Genomic DNA, 20941 nt, shown 5'->3' on the forward strand with positions numbered 1-20941 from the left:
AAAAACAGAAATCGACAGTTTCCTAGAAGTAAAGGGAATTAGGGGTTATGGGGAGCGGGCAGGAAATTGGACATGAATTTAGATTTGAGGTTAGGATCAGATCAGCCATGATCTTATTGAATGGCGGAGCAGGCTCGATGGGCCGATTGGCCTACTCCTGCTCCTATTTCTTATATTCTTATGTTCTTATGTTGTATACTTGTATATCCCTGAATCTGACCTACCAGTATTAGTAATGATTAAGCTGAGGAAATTGTCTCTGCTCCTTAACTGCTGAACTCCACCTTCAATGGTTTCCCCAAAACTAATGGTTGAGCAGCTCATTGTTTTGCACCGCATAGTCAATACTTCTGACGCTTTCATTAGGTCATTCTCTGCTTCTCGTTCCCATTTTGTCTGCATGTCCCAAGTGGGTATTCGCCACTGTACCATAAATTGGACGCTACCCCTTTCTACCACTGTTAAGTCATCTGGTATGGCACATTTTACAGTTTCTGAGCCCCCTGTCATGTTATCCTCCCCGGGAATAAATGTAGTTCATATACTCAACCACAAGCATATCGTCCATTTCGCTTGCATCTTCGGATTTATCTGTGTAGAAAGCACAGCGATTATTTCTTTCTTCTCTGCCTTTTGGAGACTTTTGGAGTAAAACAGCCTACGCAATTTTGGCCTGACATCTAGCTGTCTGACATCTTGACTTTCGGTCGGGGTGGGTATGCTAGATCTTGACATGGGAACCAATGTGGGCGGTGGCGCAGGTGCGGGCATTACAGACTGACAGCTGCAGACCCAAAGGGTCAGAGTAATCCCAAATGTGCAAGGGCAGCAATCGGTGGGGAAGGCAGGTGGGAGGGATCAAACAGTTTCAACTGGTTGATGTGGAACTACTGGGAATGCTTCGGAGTCACCCACACTCTATAAACTGAGGGACTTTCCTTCTTAATAATAGGAAAGGTTCTGCAGTAACGTGGTGAAAATAGGCCTGTTGCATTGAATATTTTATCCATGACCTGCTGGCCCAGTTCGTATTGAACAGTTTTGAAGTGCTGGTCAAAATGTATTGCTTTGGCTGCCTTAGCTTGACCAATGTTGGAGGCAACGAACAAGTGCGTGTCCAGTAATTGTTGGCACAGAGTGGCAACCAATTGCTCGTGAGTAATAGCTTGTAGCATTGGCTCACTGAGGTCAGATACCCATACGTGTTCAGACAGTTGCATTTTTCTTCCAGTGATAATCTCATATGGAGATAATTTTATGGTTCGTGATGGACTGGACCATATGGCCATTGAAACCAATAGAAATAGTTGGTTCCATCATTTATGATGCTTGTTCACTAATTTGTGTTGCATGTTTTTAATGGTACAGTACATACGTTCAATGATGTGGATGATTGTGGTTGGTGCGCTACGTGAAACTTTTGGTCAACATCTAATAAGTTGAAGGATTTTGGATTTTTTGACATGGACTTTTGGTGCCTGCTTTTAAGGAAGATTAAAAGTTTGGACTTGATAAATGAGCAACAAAGAAAACAGCACTGCCAGCTTGGCAAAAATCAGAGTGCTCAATTGACATGTTATTGCTCCAGGCTGCCTTGAGAAAGACTGTATTCTTTCAAAGGACATTGACTGCTAAAAATAAGAGATAAACAAGGTCAAAAATGAGATAGCTATGCGTTGAACCATGGCAAAGAGAGATCACAAACACCAGCCTGTTCTGCCGAGCAACAGACTTGAAAAGTAAAGGTGTAAAACCCTGGTTTACAGTGAATTTTCAGGAGAACCATATGTGACATTGGAAGAGGGCACAGGACACAGGAGAGGAACCTTCTTATCCCTCAATACAAGGGATCTGATCATTCCTTCCTTGTTGAATTGTATTGCGAGAAAGGTTGTATGAGAAGCGACTACTTTCTTTCTGGCAAAACTTGCAAATTAAGAAAACAGTGCTTTGTAAACCTTCAAAATGCTTTATAACCAGACATCATCCTGCAACTGTAACCTTGTAATTCTTTAAAGCTGCATTTTATCTTTCTTTTGGTTAAAAAACAACTTTGTGCTTTTAACAGTGGCACAATGTAAATTTCAATCAAAATAAATCCACAGTAGCATCTTTAACTTACAATGTAAAGCACAAAAGTTTTCCTCAAATCTCCCATAGTCTGGGGGTACAATCTTAAATTGAAATGAACACACACAACAACCATATCCACGCTTTCAATCACCTTAAAAATAATTGATTCGCTGAATGGGTTATGAACTCAGAAAGTGCCAAATTTTACACGATAATCCCAAATTGTGCATTTTTTTTATTCGTTCATGGGATATGGACGTCGCTGGCAAGACCGGCATTTATTGCCCATCCCTAATTGCCCTTGAGAAGGTGGTGGTGAGTCGTCTTCTTGAACCGCTGCAGTTCGCATGGTGAAGGTTCTCCCACAATGCTGACAGGTAGGGAGTTCCAGGATTTTGACCCAGCGACGATGAAGGAACGGCGATATATTTCAAAGTCAGGACGGTGTGTGACTTGGAGGGGAATGTGCAGGTGGTGTTGTTCCCATGTGCCTGCTGTCCATGTCCTTCTAGGTGGGAGAGGTCGCGGGTTTGGGAGGTGCTGTCGAAGAAGCCTTGGCGAGTTGCTGCAGTGCATCATGTAGATGGCACCCACTGCAGCCACCGTGCACCAGTGGTGAAAGGAGTGAATGTTTAGGATGGTGGATGAGGTACCAATCAAGGGGGCTGCTTTGTCCTGGATGGTGTCGAGCTTCTTGAGTGTTGTTGGAGCTGCACTCATCCGGGCAAGTGGAGAGTATTCCATCACATGCCTTGTAGATGGTGGAAAGGCTTTGGGGAGTCAGGAGGTGAGTCACTCGCTGCAGAATACCCAGCCTCTGACCTGCTCTTGTAGCCACGGTATTTATGTGGCTGGTCCAGTGAAGTTTCTGGTTAATGGTGACCCCCAGGATGTTGATGGTGGGGAATTCGGTGACGGTAATGCCGTTGAATGTCAAGGGGAGGTGTTTAGACACTCTCTTGTTGGAGATGGTCATTGCCTGGCACTTGTCTGGCGCGAATGTTACTTGCCACATATCAGCCCAAGCCTGGATATTGTCCAGGTCTTGCTGCATGCGGGCTCGGACTGCTTCATTATCTGAGGGGTTGCAAATGGAGCTGAACACTGTGCGATCATCAGTGAACATCCCCATTTCTGACCTTATGATGGAGGGAAGGTCATTGATGAAGCAGCTGAAGATGGTTGGGCCAAGGACACTGCCCTGAGGAACTCCTACAGCAATGTCCTGGGGCTGAGATGATTGGTGTCCAACAACCACGACCATCTTCCTTTGTGCTAGCTATGACTCCTTCCACTGGAGAGTTTTCCCACTGATTCCCATTGACTTCAATTTTACTAGGGCTCCTCGGTGCCACACTTAGTCAAATGCTGCCTTGATGTCAAGGGCAGTCACTCTCACCTCACCTCTGGAATTCAGCTCTTTTGTCCATGTTTGGATCAAGGCTGTAATGAGGTCTGGAGCCGAGTGGTCCTGGTGGAACCCAAACCGAGCATCGGTGAGCAGGTTATTGGTGAGTAAGTGCCGCTTGATAGCACTGTTGACGACACCTTCCGTCACTTTGCTGATGATTGAGAGTCGACTGATAGGATGGTAATTGGCTGGATTGGATTTATCGTGCTTTTTGTGGACAGATAATACCTGGGCAGTTTTCCACTTTGAAGGATAGATGCCAATGTTGTAGCTGTACTGGAACAGCTTGACTAGAGGCGCGGCTAGTTCTGGAGCACAAGTCTTCGGCACTACAGCCGGGTTGTTTACGGGGCCCGTAGACTTTGTTGTATACAGTGCACTCGGCCATTTCTTGATATCACATGGAGTGAATCGAATTGGCTGAAGACTGGCTTCTGTGATGGTGGGGATATCGGGATGAGGCTGAGATGGATCATCCACTCAGCACTTCTGGCTGAAGATGGTTGCAAACGCTTCAGCCTTGTCTTTTGCACTCACATGCTGGATTCGGCCATCATTGAGGATGGGAATGTTCACAGAGCCTCCTCCTCCTGTTAGTTGTTTAATTGTCCACCTCCATTCACGACTGGATGTGGCAGGACTGCAGAGCTTTGATCTAATCCGTTGGTTGTGGAATCGCTTAGCTCTGTTTATAGCATGTTGCTTCTGCTGTTTAGCATGCATATCGTCCTGTGTTGTGGCTTCATCAGGTTGGCACATCATTTTTAAGTACGCATAGTGCTGCTCCTGGTATGCTCTTCTACACTCCTCATTGAACCAGGGTTGACCCACTGGATTGTTGGTACTGGTAGAGTGAGGAATATGCCGGGCCATGAGGTTACAGATTGTGCTGGAATACAATTCTGCTGTGGCTGATGGCCCACAGCACCTCATGGATGCCCAGTTTTGAGCTGCTAGATCTGTTCTGAATCTATCCCATTTAGCACGGTGGTAGTGCCACACAATACGTTGGATGGTGTCCTCCGTGTGAAGACGGGACTTCATCTCCACGAGGACTGTGCGGTTGTCACTCCTACCAATACTGTCATGGACAGATGCATCAGCGCCAGGTAGATTGGTGAGGACGAGGTCAAGTCGGTTTTTCCCTTTTGTTGGTTCGCTCACCAACTGCCGCAGGCCCAGTCTGGCAGCTATGTCCTTCAGGACTCGGCCAGCTCAGTCAGTAGTGGTTCTGAGCCACTGTTGGTGATGGACATTGAAGTCCCCCACCCAGAGTACATTCTGTGCCCTTACTACCCTCAGTGCTTCCTCCAAATGGTGCTGAACATGGAGGAGGACTGATTCATTAGCTGAGGGAGGACGGTAGGTGGTAATCAGCAGGAGGTTTCCTTGCCCATGTTTGACCTGATGCCATGAGATTTCATGGGGTCCAGGGTCAATGTTGAGGACTCCCAGTGCCACTCCCTCCTGACTGTATATCACTGTACCGCCACCTCTGGTGGGTCTGTCCTGCCAGTGGGACTGGACATACCCAGGGATGGTGATGGAAGAGTAAGAACATAAGAATTAGGAGCAGGAGTAGGCCAATCGGCCCCTCGAGCCTGCTCCGCCATTCAATAAGATCATGGCTGATCTGATCCTAACTTCAAATCTAAATTCATGTCCAATTTCCTGCCCGCTCCCCGTAATCCCTAATTTCCTTTACTTCTAGGAAACTGTCTATTTCTGTTTTAAATTTATTTAATGATGTAGCTTCCACAGCTTCCTGGGGCAGCAAATTCCACAGACCTACTACCCTCTGAGTGAAGAAATTTCTCCTCATCTCAGTTTTGAAAGAGCAGCCCCTTATTCTAAGATTATGCCCCCTAGGAGTCTAGGACATTGGCTGAAAGGTATAATTCTCTGAGTATTGTTATGTCAGGCTGTTGCTTGACTATTCTGTGGGACAGCTCCCCCAATTTTGGCACAAGTCCCCAGATGTTCATAGAATCATAGAAAATTTACAGCACAGAAGGAGGCCATTCGGCCCATCATGTCCGCGCCAGCTGAGAAACGAGCCATCTAGCCTAATCCCACTTCCCCGCATTTGGTCCGTAGCCCTGCAGGTCACGGCTCTTCAGGTGCACATCCATGTATTTTTAAAATGAGTTGAGAGTTTCTGCCTCTGCCACCCTCTCAGGCAGTGAGTTCCAGACCCACATCATCTTCTGGGTGAAAAAATGTTTCCTCATTTCTGCTCTAATCCTTCTACCAAACACTTTAAATCTATGCCCCCTGACTATTCACCCCTCCGCTAAGGAAAATAGGTCCTTCCTATCCACTCTATCTCGGCCCCTCATAATTTTGTACACCTCAATCAAATCACCCCACAGCCTCCTCTGTTCCAAGGAAAACAACCCCAGCCTATCCAATCTGTCATCATAGCTAAAATTCTCCAGTCCTGGCAACATCCTCGTAAATCTCCTCTGCACCCTCTCTAGTGCAATAACATCCTTCCTGTAATGTGGTGACCAGAACTGTATGCAGTGCTCAAGCTGTGGCCTAACCATTGTTTTATACAGTTCCAGCATAACATCCCTGCTTTTATATTCTATGCCTTGGCTAATAAAGGAAAGTATTCCATATTTATTTTTAACCACCTTATCTACCTTTCCTGCTACCTTCAGGGATCTGTGGACATGCACTCCAAGGTCCCTCACTTCCTCTACACTGCTCAGTATCCTCCCATTTATTGTGTATTCCCTTGCCTTGTTTGCTCTCCCCAAATCCATGACCTCACACTTCTCCAGATTGAACTCCATTTGCCACTTTTCTGCCCATCTGACCAGTCCATTGATATCTTCCTGCGGACTACAGCTTTCCTCCTCACTATCAACCACACGGCCTATCTTTGTGTCATCCGCAAATTTCTTAATCATGCCCCCATGTTTAAGTACAAATCGTTAATGTATACCACAAAAAGCAAAGGACCTAGTACCGAGCCCTGCGGTACCCCACCAGAAACAGCCTTCCAGTCGCAAAAACACCCGTCGACCATTACCCTTTGCTTCCAGCCACTGAGCCAATTTTGGATCCAATTTGCCACATTCTCTTGGATCCTATGGTCCTTTACTTTTTTGACCAATCTGCCATATGGGACCTTGTCAAAAGCCTTGCTAAAATCCATGTAGACTACATCAATTTTGCTACCCTCATCAATCCTCCTTGTCATCTCCTCGAAAAATTCAATCAAGTTAGTCAGACACAACCTTCCCTTAACAAATCCGTGCTGACTGTCCTCGATTAGTCCATGCCTTTCTAAATGACAGTTTATCCTGTCCCTCAGAATTGATTCCAATAATTTGCCCACTACCGAGGTTCGGCTAACTGGTCTGTAATTACTCAGTCCATCCTTCGCTCCCTTTTTAAACAACGGCACAACATTAGCAGACCTCCAATCCTCCGGCACTACGCCTGTATCCAATGAAGTTTGGAAAATGATTGTTCAAGCCTCCACTATTTCCTCACTGGCTTCTTTTAACAGCCTGGGATACATTTCATCTGGCCCTGGTGATTTATCTACTTTCAAAGATGCTAATCCCCTTAACACTTCCTCTCTCACTATGTTTATCGCATCCAACATTTCACACGCCTCCTCCTCAGCTTCAATCCCTGCAACATCCCTCTCCTTTGTGAAGACAGATGTTAGTGAGGAGGAGTTTGCAGGGTCGACTGGGCTTGGTTTGCTTTTGTCGTGTCCGGTGCCTAGTGGTCCGATGCCAGATGGTCCATCCGGTTTTATTCTTATTGTGATTTTCTGTAGCGAGATTGTACAACTGAGTGGCTTGCTGGGCCATTTCAGAGGGCGATTAAGAATCAACCGCATTGCTGTGGGTCTGGAGTCACATATAGGCCAGTCCGGATAAGGACAGCAGGTTTCCTTCCCTCAAGGGCATTGGTGAACCAGATGAGTTTTTACGACAATCCGGTAGTTTCATGGCCACCATTACTGATCCTAGTTTTTTTTTATTTAATCAGTTGAATTTAAACTCCCCAGCTGCAGTGGCGGGATGTGAACTCATGAATCCGGATTATTAGTCCAGGCATCTGGATTACTAGTCCAGTAACATGACTACTATGCTACCGTACCCTGTGGATTTAGGAATAATTCACATAATTTGAATTCGTAGCTGTTTGTGTTGGCCGTCCACAGAAAACTAGTTTCATAATTTGATAATTTAATCAAACACCCAATCTGTCAATTACTGCAAATCAGTTCAAAACCAAAAACCGAAGGACTCGATGCATTTAAGGGGAAGCTAGATAAACACGAGGGAGAAAAGAATAGAAGGATATGCTGATATGGTTAGAGGAGCATAAACACCAGCATGGACCTTTTGAGCAAGATGGTCTGTTTTTGATCTGTACATTCTATGTAATTCTATTTAATATGTTAAAAATAATACACGTGTGTATATATATAGAGATAGAGATAGAGAGAGAGAAAACAGTTAAACTTAAGACAGTGTATGCTTATAGAAAAGACATTGATTAAAATCCTTAAAATACTCCCAGTACCAAAGACAAGACTACAGAGGGTTAAACTGCTTTTATCTCTGTGAAAAGAAGAGGGTGGAGCTGACACCAAAAACAAACATCACACAGACACATTTTTTTAAGAGAGACTTTCAAACAAAAGAAATGCTGTGGCTTGTTAAATATTCTTAATGTTAAGCCATAAGCAAACTTCCACACATTCACACACAATTTCACACAGACTGAAATTCCAGCAGCCTTTTCCTTTTAAAATAAAAACAGAAAATCCTGGAAACAGAGCAGGTCAGGCAGCATCTGAGTTATTCTGCCTTTTCTTCCTCACAACAATTTTGATACTTCTTTCTCTTTTTCCTAACCGTTTTGTTACACCTTAAGTGTCCAACCCAGGGTTTTTTATGCATCTCTTTCACAGCCTATGTCTACTGTGAAAGGACTGTCATTAACCTCTCCTCCTCCTTCTGTGCTTTATCTTTCAGCATTTTACTCTCAGCCTCACACAAAGTCTGATAGTTTTTAACTAATAAAGCACAAGTTCCCAGTTTCTCCTGAATATATTTCTTTGTTTTATCCACCAGAGTTTTTACTGGCTTTCCTTCCATCTCCCTGCAACTATCAATCTCCGCTGCCATGGCTAAACACACCCCCTTTTTTTCCAAAACCGTGTGTCTGTACGAGGATATAATCTAAACAATTTACCATGGTGCCACCCCATGACTATTACACAGGTCTCTCATGACCCAAAACTCATAATCGCAACTTTGCACAGTAACAGGTACAACAACACAATCACATAGGGCACGATTTTAAAAGAAATCTGCGGGTACGTTGGGGGTGGGGGGGCAAATAAAATTGTGTTTTTGAGGAGTGGGCAGAAATCCTGGCGTGCCATCTGGGTGCGCGCGCCGTTCCTCGACCCGGAAGTCCCGCCGGCAATTAAAGCCAGTGGGACGATATTTAAAGCAGTAATTCAACTATTTAAAATAGTTAAAAATTCCATAACTGCAATTAACTATGAAGGCAAGCGATTTCAACACTGTCTAAACATGTTTCCCATGCTGTGTGAAACATGGCATGGGAAAGTCGACGTGTTGCAGCCGGCAGCCATTTGGACATTTAAATCCCTGTTTGACAGATGGGGATAAAAGGTCAGTTATTGCAGCAGGGCACTCAGTTCTCTCAGTCAAACTTTTGGCTGGGAGATCTCTGTGTTTAGACTGAAAAATCTTGGTTTCCGCTGAGAATTGTTCTGTTTACACATATTTACCAACTTTTCGGACCCCCTCAATCTGACACTATCAGGATGGGGGGGGCGCGTGATGGCTGCATTCACCAGTATATCCGAGGACAAGGAACATCACCATCCTCGCCAGGTACGGTGTGCACTTCCGCTACTTGTAGCTCCACAACACAGTGCTGCACCACAGTCACCTGCACAAGAGCATAGAGGGCAACAACAGAGAGAGCGATGTCGCAGGAGGCACTACCCTTGTCAGAGGGTCTACAGACTGAGGCTGAGCTTCCTGGACCTTTCTGAGGAGCAGTGCATACAGAGGCTGAGAGCGAGTCTCCAGGTAGTCGCAGACATCTGCAGCCTCCTTCATGCTGAGCTGCTGGGTCTGGTGGCATCTCATTACCCATCGCTGTTAAAGTGACCACTACCCTCAACTTCTTTGCCTCCGGATCGTTCCGGGGTGCCACTGGAGACATCGCCGGGATCTCTCAGTCATCTGCCCACAAGTGCATAAGGCAGGTCACCGATAGCTTGTTTTGCAGGGCCTCTCACTATGTCAACTTCCCCATGGACGACCTCAGCCAGACGGAGAGGGCAGTGGGATTCCACGCTGTGGCTGGCTTCCCACGTGTACAGGGTGCAATCGATTGCACCCATATGGCAATACGAGCACCTCCACACGAGCCAGGACTGTTCATCAACTGAAAGGGTTATCACTCGATCAACGCTCAGCTCATTTGTGACCACCACAAAAGATTTCTTCACGTGTGTGCGCGATTCCCTGGTAGCTGCCATGATTTCTTCATTCCGAGGGAATCCAACATCCCGGACCTCTTCCACGCGCTGAACAACTTTAAGGGCTGGCTCCTCGGGGACAAGGGATACCCCCTGCACACGTGGCTCATGAAACCTCTGAGGAACCCCATCAGCGAGGAACAGCGTCGATACAACGACAGCCACATCGCCACCAGGTCTGTAATTGAACATGCGATAGGACTGCTGAAGATGCGATTTCAGTGCCTCGATTGTTTTGGGGGAGTGCTTCAATACGCACCTGCAAGAGTGGGTCGAAGTCTAGTAGTGTGTTGTGTCCTGCACAACATGGCGCAGCAGAGATGGGTACTGGTTGATGAGGCCCCGTACCCTCATCCAGCATCCACATCTGCAATGAACATTGAGGAGAAACAGCAGCAGCAGGACAAGGAGGAGGAACCCGTGGGCAAAGTAGCGGCTCACCCACATGTGAACGGTTCTCATAAGATTACAAAGTGAGAATAGTCCAGTCCTCAGATCACCTGGAAAGTACAGTGCCAACACCAGCCTCACCCCCCGCCCCCCCCCCCCCACCCCCCTGCCTGCAAAAAACAGACCTGCAACTACACTCACACCCACTGTAAAGTCACCCACTGGGTGGCATCAAGTCTTGCCATTCATGATGAAGCACATGAAAGGGCACTATTACAAAAGGCAGCCAAGAATCGGTAAGACGTGGCAGTGGTGATGAGAATGATAACATTTAATGTGACTTTAGCAAAAAACACAGACGCCTTTGTGCATACCCTTCGTGCTCACAATACCTTAGCCTTTCTCTTCCTGCTACTTCCACGTGATGCATCCCCTGTGACTGCAGCAGAAGTAGTGGCAGGTTGCTCCTGTCCGTGCCCTGACTGCTTAGATGCTTTCGGCCTATGCCCTCTGGGTTTTGGAGCCAATGAGGGCCCCTGCAAAGATTGCTCCACCTGCACCTGTGCAGGGACAGACTCGGCCACCTGGAGAGGAGGCAGCATAGCAGGTATTGGTCGAGAGGGGGGCAACGGGTGAGATGTGGGAGTGCTCTGAGTGACGTCTCCACTTACATGTCGCCTTTCACCATCATCCCTCTCCTGGACCAGGCCCAAATCACTCCTACCACCCTGCTGGAGAACAGCTTGGAGGACATGTTTGATGCCTTGGAAGTCCAGTTGTAAAGTTTCTGTCTGCCTGTTTAAGGTGGCAGAATGTTGTTCACCATGAGTCCAAACGGCTGTTGTCAGGGCCTGAATGTACTCATTTGTGAGCCATGCTTGAAGCTCAATAGAGGCTAGCCTTCTCTCCATCGCAAACATTCCTGCACTTACCTGCGACACTATCTCAGACATTTCCGCAGTTACCTACGACACTATCTCAGATAGTTGCTCATGTCCCTGCGACACTATCTCAGACATTTCAGCAATTGTGTGCGACACTACGACACTATCTCAGACAGTTCCTCACTTATCTCAGAGATTCCCTCATGTACCTCTGCCACCATTCCACTGATACAGGAGTTGGACTCCTCCATCCTATTATGGAGAGTGTGTGTGGCACCTGTTCCAGTACCTCGCAAATGTGCTGCTGTCCCTCAATCATTCTCCTTTTAAAGAATGGCCCCCGGGGTTCAGCATCTGCGTCCAACTGAGCAGAGCCCGGAGAGGAGTGGGCCCACTGACGCAGACTCTCCACAGCTACCCCTGCCGTCAGTGGCTGCTCGTGCTTACATGTGTGTGGTGACTCACCAGTTGCCAACCCAACTAACTGACTGCTAGGACCCACCGAGGTGTGAGTATCTGCATTGGTGGATGGCTCGCTAAGATGTGACGGTGCACCCTCAGAGGCCAGGAGCTCCTCTGAGGAATCACCCTCTCCCGTCACTGCGGTCATTGAAGGGCCTGTAAGAGAACAGAAGGAACTATTAAGCATCATCACAGATGTGTCAAGTTGCGATGAACATACTGAGGTGTTCAATATGCCAAGCATTAACATCAATTCATGTTGTGTGTGATAAATGTTAAAGTTGTGTCACCAGACGTTTGTAGGGTGCCAGTCTCGGCATCCCCGACGGACAGGCACTCGAGGGTGCAGCTGATCTGCAGGGCCTCCTGCTCCGCGTCTGTGAGGACCACTATTTGATGTGGCCTCCCCTCCAGTCCTCACCCTCTCGCATGCATTCTGAGCTCTCTCCTCCTACAAGGGGAGAAAGTACAGACGTGTGAGTGAGTGAGGGTGACGTGGTCAGCCAATGAATGCGTTGTTTTGGGAGAGGCTGACTGTGAAAGAGATGCTTCAGAGGGTGAGTATCAGACAGAGACATCACATTGGATGAGGATTGGGGTGAGTGGTAGTGGTGGGATGACTAATGGGGAGGTGAGGAAGGGCAGGTTAGTTGAGGATGAGCCTTAAGTGGGTGTGAGGAGTGATGTGATGGAGTAATCTTGGCAGTGCAGAATGATGTTGGGGGGGGGGGCGGGTGGTGATGTGCACCATGGAAAGCTGGAGAATCAGTAAGTGTACTCACTTTTGCTGACCTAGTTAGGTCAATGAAACGCTTCCTGAACTGGATCCAAGTGCGGGATATGTTGCTCCTGCTCGTGACCTCCTCTGCCACCTCGAGCCAGGCCTTCTTGGTGGCAGAGGCAGGGCACTTCCTCCTATTGGCGGGGTAAAATAGTTGCTTCCTCCTCCTCACTCAGGCCAGCAGTGAGGCATCGCTGAATCTTGGAGCAGCCTTGCCCCTGTGCTGCTCATTTGTGTCTTCTTGCTCCATGCTCCAGCAAAATCCATCGGAGCAATGGACTTTTAAATCTAGACGCTGCTGGTGCACAGTCCACCCGCTGCGGAGCTTTTGGACGGCAAACCCGGAAACAAGATTAATGGCCACCAATTAAGTTGCGATCGCGTGGGGAACGGTAAATTTTTATTATTTGTGTTTGCCACGTACCCATTCACCTCCCCCGCCGCCTTATTAAAATCGTGCCCATATACTTTGTGCAAAACTACACCTCGTTGCCACAGTTTGGAGGGCTAAAATGTAAGTAAACCATGAATGGTTCTGTCTCTAAATCAATAGAGAATAGAAGGTGTTTGTTCCAAAGTATAACAACTTTATTAAGAAGTTACAAAAAGTAGAAAAGATGTTAAAATACAAGCATACAATTAAACATACTAATATGTTGGGATACAGCCTGGCAAGACTTATCACCTTACAAGGTTCCAAGGAGCACTTCTCAAAAGTCCTTGAAATCACTTCAGCGTGTCCAGTTTCGTGACAAGAAACGTTCTAACTTGGTCGATTTATTTCTCAGTTTATACACATTTATTAATACAAATGGTTCGACAGGGCCACGTGCAAACATGCGGCCTCCCATCAATAACTTTCTCTGTGCAATGGCCACCTGTTTCGCTCCCTGGACATTCCAAATAACAGAATACATGACATCACTGCCTCCCTTATGACTTTACAACACCAAGTTATAGTCCAACAATTTTATTTTTAATCCCACAAGCTTTCGGAGGCTTCCCCCTTCCTCAGGTGGTGTGGAAACCCTCATCCATGCCTTTATTACCTGAGGAAGGGGGAAGCCTCCGAAAGCTTGTGGGATTAAAAATAAAATTGTTGGACTATAACTTGGTGTTGTAAAATTGTTTACAATTGTCAACCCCAGTCCATCACCGGCATCTCCACATCATCCCTTATGACTTAACAAGGACACGATGTTTACCCCAAAGCATCCTGTATTCTTACTATACTATGGCCAACTCCTTCTACCCTCCCTTAGCCCATCTTATCCCCATGAGATAAAAATGAGACAGAATGTCTCGTTACTCAAGGGTGCATTATCTACACAAGGTTTACCAAAAAACAGTTGATGCTAATATACAGAGAACAGAAATCCTTGTTCAGAGGTAAGACCTGCATAATGCTTTTCCTAACAAGGTTAGCAATATTATATAGAAAGCTTGAACAATGCTTCTCTTCTACTCCTGCAATGGCTTCTCTTCCCGCTTTCCATACCTTTGGAGTCCCCTGAAGATCTATCTTCTACCTCCGTGTTATTGCCCATCTCCACCCCTGCCTCAGCCCATCTGCTGCTACAACCCTCATCCATGCCTTTATTACCACTAGACTCGACTATTCCAATGCTCTCCTGGCTGGCCTCCCATCTTCCACCCTCCATAAACTTGAGATCATTCAAAACTCTGCTGCCCATATCCTAACTCGCACCAACTCCTGTTCTCCCATCACCCCAGTGCTCACTGACCTACATTGGCAACTGGTCCAGGATCACATCAGTTTTAAAAGTCTCATCCTTGTTTTCAAATCCCTCCATGCCTTGCCCCTCCCTATCTCTGTAACCTCTACAGCCCTACAACCCTGTGAGATCTCCGCACTCCTCCAATTCTGGCCTCTTGCACATTCCTGATTTTAATCGCTCCACCAGTGGCAGCCATGCCTTCAGCTGCCTAGGCCCTAAACTCTGGAATTCCCTCCCTAAATCTCTCCACTTCCCTACCTCTCTCTCCTCCTTTAAGACGCTCCTTAAAACCTACCTCTTGGACTAAGCTTTTGGTTTGACCTAATATCTGCTGATGTGGCTTAGTGTCAAATTTTGTTTTGCTAACGCTCCTGCGAAGCACCTTGGGACATTTTACTATTTTAAACGTGCTATAGTGGCTGAGCGGAGCATAAAGCTCAGAAGTGGCTGGACAGAGCGTACAGCTCAGGGGAAGTGACTGAGTGGACCACAAAACTCAGGGGAAACAGCTGAGCGGAGCACACAGCTCAGGGGAAGTGATTGAGCGGAGCATACAGCTCAGGGGAAGTGACTGAGAAGAACCATAAAGCTCAGGGGAAGTGACTGAGTGGAGCATAAGCTCAGGGGAAGTGATTGAGCGGAGCATAAAGCTCAGGGAAAGTGACTGAGTGGAGCATAAAGCTCAGGGGAAGTGACTGAGAAGAACCATAAAGCTCAGGGGAAGTGACTGAGTGGAGCATAAAGCTCAGGGGAAGTGACTGAGTGGAGCATAAAGCTCAGGGGAAGTGACTGAGAAGAACCATAAAGCTCAGGGGAAGTGACTGAGTGGAGCATAAAGCTCAGGGGAAGAGACTGAGTGGAGCATAAAGCTCAGGGGAAGTGACTGAGAAGAACCATAAAGCTCAGGGGAAGTGACTGAGAAGAACCATAAAGCTCAGGGGAAGTGACTGAGAAGAACCATAAAGCTCAGGGGAAGTGATTGAGTGGAGCACACAGCTCAGGAGAAGTGACTGGAGCATAAAGCTCAGAGGAAGTGATTGAGCGGAGCATACAGCTCAGGGGAAGTGACTGAGTGGAGTTTTAAGGGAGCCACGTGAGGTGTCAAAAAGTCAAGATGAAGTCAAAAAGTGAAGTCACAGGACAAAGAGGAGCGCTGAGGGTAAGTCAGTCAGAATTTAGTTCATAGAATCATAGAAATCATAGAAAATTTACGGCACTGAAGGAGGCCATTCGGCCCCTCGTGTCCGCGCCGGCTGAGAAACGAGCCACCCAGCCTAATCCCACTTTCCCGCATTTGGTCCGTAGCCCTGCAGGTCACGGCTCTTCAGGTGCACATCCAGGTATTTTTTTTAATGAGTTGAGGGTTTCTGCCTCCACCACCCTCTCAGGCAGTGAATTTCAAACCTTCACCACCTTCTGGGTGAAAAATCTTTTCCTCATTTCCACTCTAATCCGTCCACCAATCATTTTAAATCTGTGCCTCCTGGTTATTGACCCCTCCGCTAAGGGAACTAGGTCCTTCCTATCCACTCTATCTAGGACCCTCATAAATTTGTACACCTCACATAAATCTTCCCTCAGCCTCCTCTGTTCCAAGGAAAACAACCCCAGCCTATCCAATCTGTCATCATAGCTAAAATTCTCCAATCCTGGCAACCTCCTCGTAAATCTCCTCTGTACCCTCTCTAGTGCAATTACATCCTTCCTGTAATGTGGTGACCAGAACTGTATGCAGTACTCAAGCTGTGGCCTAACTAATGTTTTATACAGTTCCAGCATAACATCCTGCTTTGATATTCTATGCCTCGGCTAGTGAAGGAAAGTATCCCACATGCCTTCTTAACCACCTCATCTACCTGTCCTGCTACCTTCAGGGATCTGTGGACATGCATTCCAAGGTCCCTCACTTCCTCTACACCTCTCAGTATCCTCCCATTTGTTGTGTATTCTCTCCCCAAATGCATTACCTCACACTTCTCCAGATTGAACTCCATTTGCCACTTTTCTGCCCATCTGACCAGTCCATTGATATCTTTCTGCAGGTTACAGCTCTCCTCCTCACTATCAACCACACCGCCTGAAGGGTTGGGATTTGAACCAGCTGAATGTTGCAGTCAAGCGACACAGCATGACAACCTGGTTTCAGTTGAGACTAGTTTTAAAAAAAACACAAATGAAACAGATGGTCAGAAACTGAACTACAGAAGTGATTAAGCATGTGGAGATATGAGAAGCTGCAATAACAAGGTTAAAATTTGCAGCACAATCGGGTTACGAAGTAGCAACTGACACGCGGGTGTATGCAGGGTATATTTGATTAACCTTTGAACCATGTCCAATCACGAGTCACTGACTCAGATCGGCCGAAGCCACGATACAGCAAAAATGGACCCTACTGTGCAGATAACTGGACAAACTTAGATAAAAGACAGAACTAAAAGAAGGAGCTTAGCTAACGATGTAAAGTTATAATTAGGTTGATTTTGAATGTTGCCACAGAGCCGGATTGGCTAAGGAATAAGTAATGTAGTAATGGCTGTCGGTGTGCTCCAGTCTTGTACTGTATATAAGCTTGTGAATTTTGTTGATCGGGGAGAAGGTGCTCGCACAGACCGCGGGGTCAGAGACCCTTCTCCCAGAGCTCTGTTTTAATAAACTGCACCTTTTACTTTACCACAGATTAGATGTGAATTTATTTTCACCCAACATCGCCTATCTTTGTGTCATCCGCAAATTTCTTAATCATGCCCCCTACGTTTAAGTCCAAATCGTTAATGTATACCACAAAAAGCAAAGGACCTAGTACCGAGCCCTGCGGCACTCCACTGGAAACAGCCTTCCAGTTGTAAAAACACCCGTCGACCATTACCCTTTGCTTCCTGCCACTGAGCCAATTTTGGATCCAATTTGCCACATTCTCTTGGATCCCATGGGCCTTTACTTTTTTGATCAATCTGCCATGTGGGACCTTGTCAAAAGCCTTGCTAAAATCCATGTAGACTACATCAATTTTGCTACCCTCATTGATCCTCCTTGTCATCTCCTCGAAAAATTCAATCAAGTTAGTCAGACACAACCTTCCCTTAACAAATCCATGCTGTCTGTCCTCGATTAGTCCGTGCTTTTCTAAGTGACAGTTTATCCTGTCTCTCATTGGTTAGTGTTTTTAGTAGCTATTGTTCTTAGTGGTTAGTGCCTTTAGTGTTTGGTTAGTGTTTTTTAGTGCTTAGTATTTTAGTTTTAGCTAGATATTAAATTGCCTTGAAGCTAAACAAACAGTTTAAATAACTATCTAGTATGGCAGGACATCTGGGGCCCATCGCATGCACATCCTGTGCCATGTGGGAATTCCAGAGCACTCTGTGTGTCCTGTGCAGGACATGTGCAGGAATTGTTGCCAACTGCTCAAGCTTGAGCTCAGAGTTTCTGGGCTTCATGGGCAGCTGGCTTCACTGCAGGGCATACAGGAAGCTGAGAGTTTCATGGATAGCTCATTTCAGGAGGTGGTCACCCCGCAGTTACGGAGAGTTCAGTCAGAGAGGGAGTGGGTGACCGGGAGTGTGGCACTCACAAACCGGTATTCAATGTTTGGGGATGTTACCAGGACTGGAGAATTTTAGCTATGATGACAGATTGGATAGGCTGGGGTTGTTTTCCTTGGATCAGAGGAGGCTGAGGGGTGATTTGATTGAGGTGTACAAAATTATGAGGGTCCTAGATAGAGTGGATAGGAAGGACCTAGTTCCCTTAGCGGAGGAGTCAATAACCAGGGGGCATAGATTTAAAGTGATTGGTAGAAGGATTAGAGTGGAAAAGAGGAACATTTTTTTTATCCAGAGGGTGGTAGCAGTCTGGAACTCACTGCCTGAGAGGGTGGTAGAGGCAGAAACCCTCAACTGATTTAAAAAATACCTAGATGTACACCTGAAGAGCCATGACCTGCAGGGCTACGGACCAAATGCGGGAAAGTGGGATTCGGCTGGGTGGCTCGTTTCTCAGCCGGTGCGGACACGATGGGCCGAATGGCCTCCTTCTGTGCCGTAAATTTTCTAGGATTCTATGATAGTAGTTCAGAAATAGGAGGGATCAAACAGGAGGAAAATGCGAGGCAGTCTAAGATGCGTTTGGAGTACATGTGAGTAAATTCACGTAGCGTGATAAATAAGGTTGGTGAGCTGCAGGCTCAAGCCACCACATGGGACTATGATATGGTGGCAGTAACAGAGACCAGGCTCAAATAAGGGGAGGATTGGATACTTAATATTCCTGGCTGCAAGGTATTCAGGAAGGATAGGGAAGGAAAGAAAGCGTGGGTGGGGGGGGGGGGGGGGGGGGTGGTGGTGGCAGTCAGAAACTATTATAGCACTGGGAAGGGATGATGTAGTTGAGGGATCAAAGATAGAATCCATTAGATTGGAATTAAGGAACAATAGAGGAGCTATTAACGCTACTGGGTGTATACTACATGCCACCAAATAGTGGGAAGGAGATAAAGGAGGAAAATTGCAGGCAAATTACAGAAAGATGCAAGAACTATAGAGTAATGACAATGGGGGACTTCAATTATCCCAATATGGACTGGGATAGTAACAGTGTAAAGGGCAAAGAGGGAGAGGAATTCCTGAAATGTGTACAAGAGATCTTTCTGGAACAGTGTGTTTCCAGGGAGAAAGCAGTGCTGGATATAGTTCTGGAGAATGAACTGGGGCAGATGGAACACGTTTCAGTGGAGGAACTTTTGGGGAACAGTGATCATAATATCATTAGGTTCAGAATAGTTGTGGAAAAGGACAAGGAACAATCAAATGTGAAAATATTTAACAGCAGGAGAGTTAATTTCAGTGAATTAAAAAGGGATCTTGCCCAGGTGAGTTGGAATCAAAAATTGGCAGGCAACAGTAATTGGACAATGCGTGGCCTTTAAGTTGGTTCGGGGTACAGAGTAGACACATTCCTACGAGGGGGAATGGAATGGCATTCAAAGCTAGAGCTCCCAGGAGGACTAAAGATTTAGGGGATTAAATTTGCTTATGCCAATTATCAGGTGCGGGTAGCGTGATTTGCGACTAACCCACACCCGGTGCTTCCTGCGCAGGCAAGTACGTAAACTTCATGCTGCCTGTTAATTAGAATGATTCCTCTGTGCAGCCAGCGGTACCCGCGCTGCTGAGAGGCTGCACAGAGAATCAGGAAGCCCGAAATGGGGCATGGCCAGCGCACGTCACAGGCAGCCTGCACCTCTTAAAGGTGCAGGTGCACATTTTAAATGGCAGGTGCCCAGTCCACTGGGAGGAGGGAAAAATGGCAGGAAGGATCGCAGGACAAGAGCGAGCCCCACGCTTCTCCGACGATGCACTGGAGGCCCTGGTGGAGGGGGTGGACGAAAGGAGGGCCAACATGTACCCGCAGGGTGGCAGGAGACCCTCGAGATTCAAGCTCCGGAGGCTGCAAATTAGGAGCAGGAGTAGGCCATTTGGCCCCTCGAGCCTGCTTTGCCATTTGATAAGATCATGGCTGATCTGATTGCAACCTCAACCCTACTTTCCCATCTACCTACGATAACCTTTGACTCCCTTGTTAATTAGGAATCTATCTAACTCAGCCTTAAAAATATTCAGTGACCCTGCCTCCACCGCTCTCTGGGGAAGGGAGTTCCACAGACTCACGACCCTCTGAGAGAAAAAAATTCTCCTCATCCCCGTCTTAAATGGGAGACCCCTTATTTTTAAACTGTGGCCCCTAGTTCTAGTCTCTCCCACAAGGGGAAACATCCTCTTATCATCTACCCCTCAGGATCTTATATGTTACAATAAGATCACCTCTCATTCTTCTAAACTCCAAGGCACACAGGCCCAACTTGTCCAACCTTTCCTCATAAGATAACCCCCTCATCCCAGGAATCAGTCACGTGAACCTTCTCTGAATCGCCTACAAAGCAATTATATCCTTAAATAAGGAGACCAAAACTGCACACAGTATTCTAGATGTGGTCTCACCAATGCCCTGTACAACAGTAGCAAAACATCTCTACTTTTATATTCCATTCCCCTTGCACTAAATGACAACATTCCATTTGCCTTCCTAAATCGCTTGCTGTACCTGCATACTAACTTTTTGTGATTCATGTACTAGGACACCCAGATCCCTCTGTACCTCAGAGTTCTGCAATCTCTCTCCATTTAAATAATATACTGCTTTTCTATTCCTCCTGCCATTACAATAAGTATTCCTATGTAGAATCTGTTATATGAATAGTTTGCACTCATTATTTGAGTTGTATTATTGTGGAACCTACATATTAAAAATAAAGCTTGGCTCCAGGGAGACTAAGGCGTGTGGAGTTTTTCATTGAAGGTCTCGAACTAAACAAGAAATAAGTGTAAAAGCTAATACCACGATTCTCTAAATTGTCTGATCCCTGATTCTGCTGCTGCTCCTGCTCTGACCATCCCCCTTAAGGCAGTTCTTTACAGCCCTTGAATGGTTAATTGCATAACATGCGTTTATCAATTCTTGATTTCCTTCTGTTACTGTGGGGAAATATCCACTCAAATTAAGAAACTTGAAATTTAATAATGATGATATATGTTTACATTCATCAATGTTGAAGTTGTTACTTAGTGAATATTTAAGCAGAGT

At 46.4% G+C, this 20941-nt stretch overlaps 1 long non-coding RNA gene across 1 annotated transcript; it reads left to right on the forward strand.

Moving 5' to 3' along the window:
* Positions 1 to 15116: 15116 nt before the first annotated feature.
* LOC137321543 (uncharacterized) lies at positions 15117 to 16975 on the forward strand. Its single transcript, XR_010962850.1, has 2 exons — positions 15117 to 15461; positions 16345 to 16975. It is a non-coding gene; the product is annotated as an uncharacterized lncRNA (long non-coding RNA).
* The last annotated feature ends 3966 nt before the right edge of the window (positions 16976 to 20941 follow it).

The sequence above is a fragment of the Heptranchias perlo genome, chromosome 5 (assembly GCF_035084215.1).
Source record: "Heptranchias perlo isolate sHepPer1 chromosome 5, sHepPer1.hap1, whole genome shotgun sequence".
NCBI lineage: Eukaryota > Metazoa > Chordata > Chondrichthyes > Hexanchiformes > Hexanchidae > Heptranchias > Heptranchias perlo.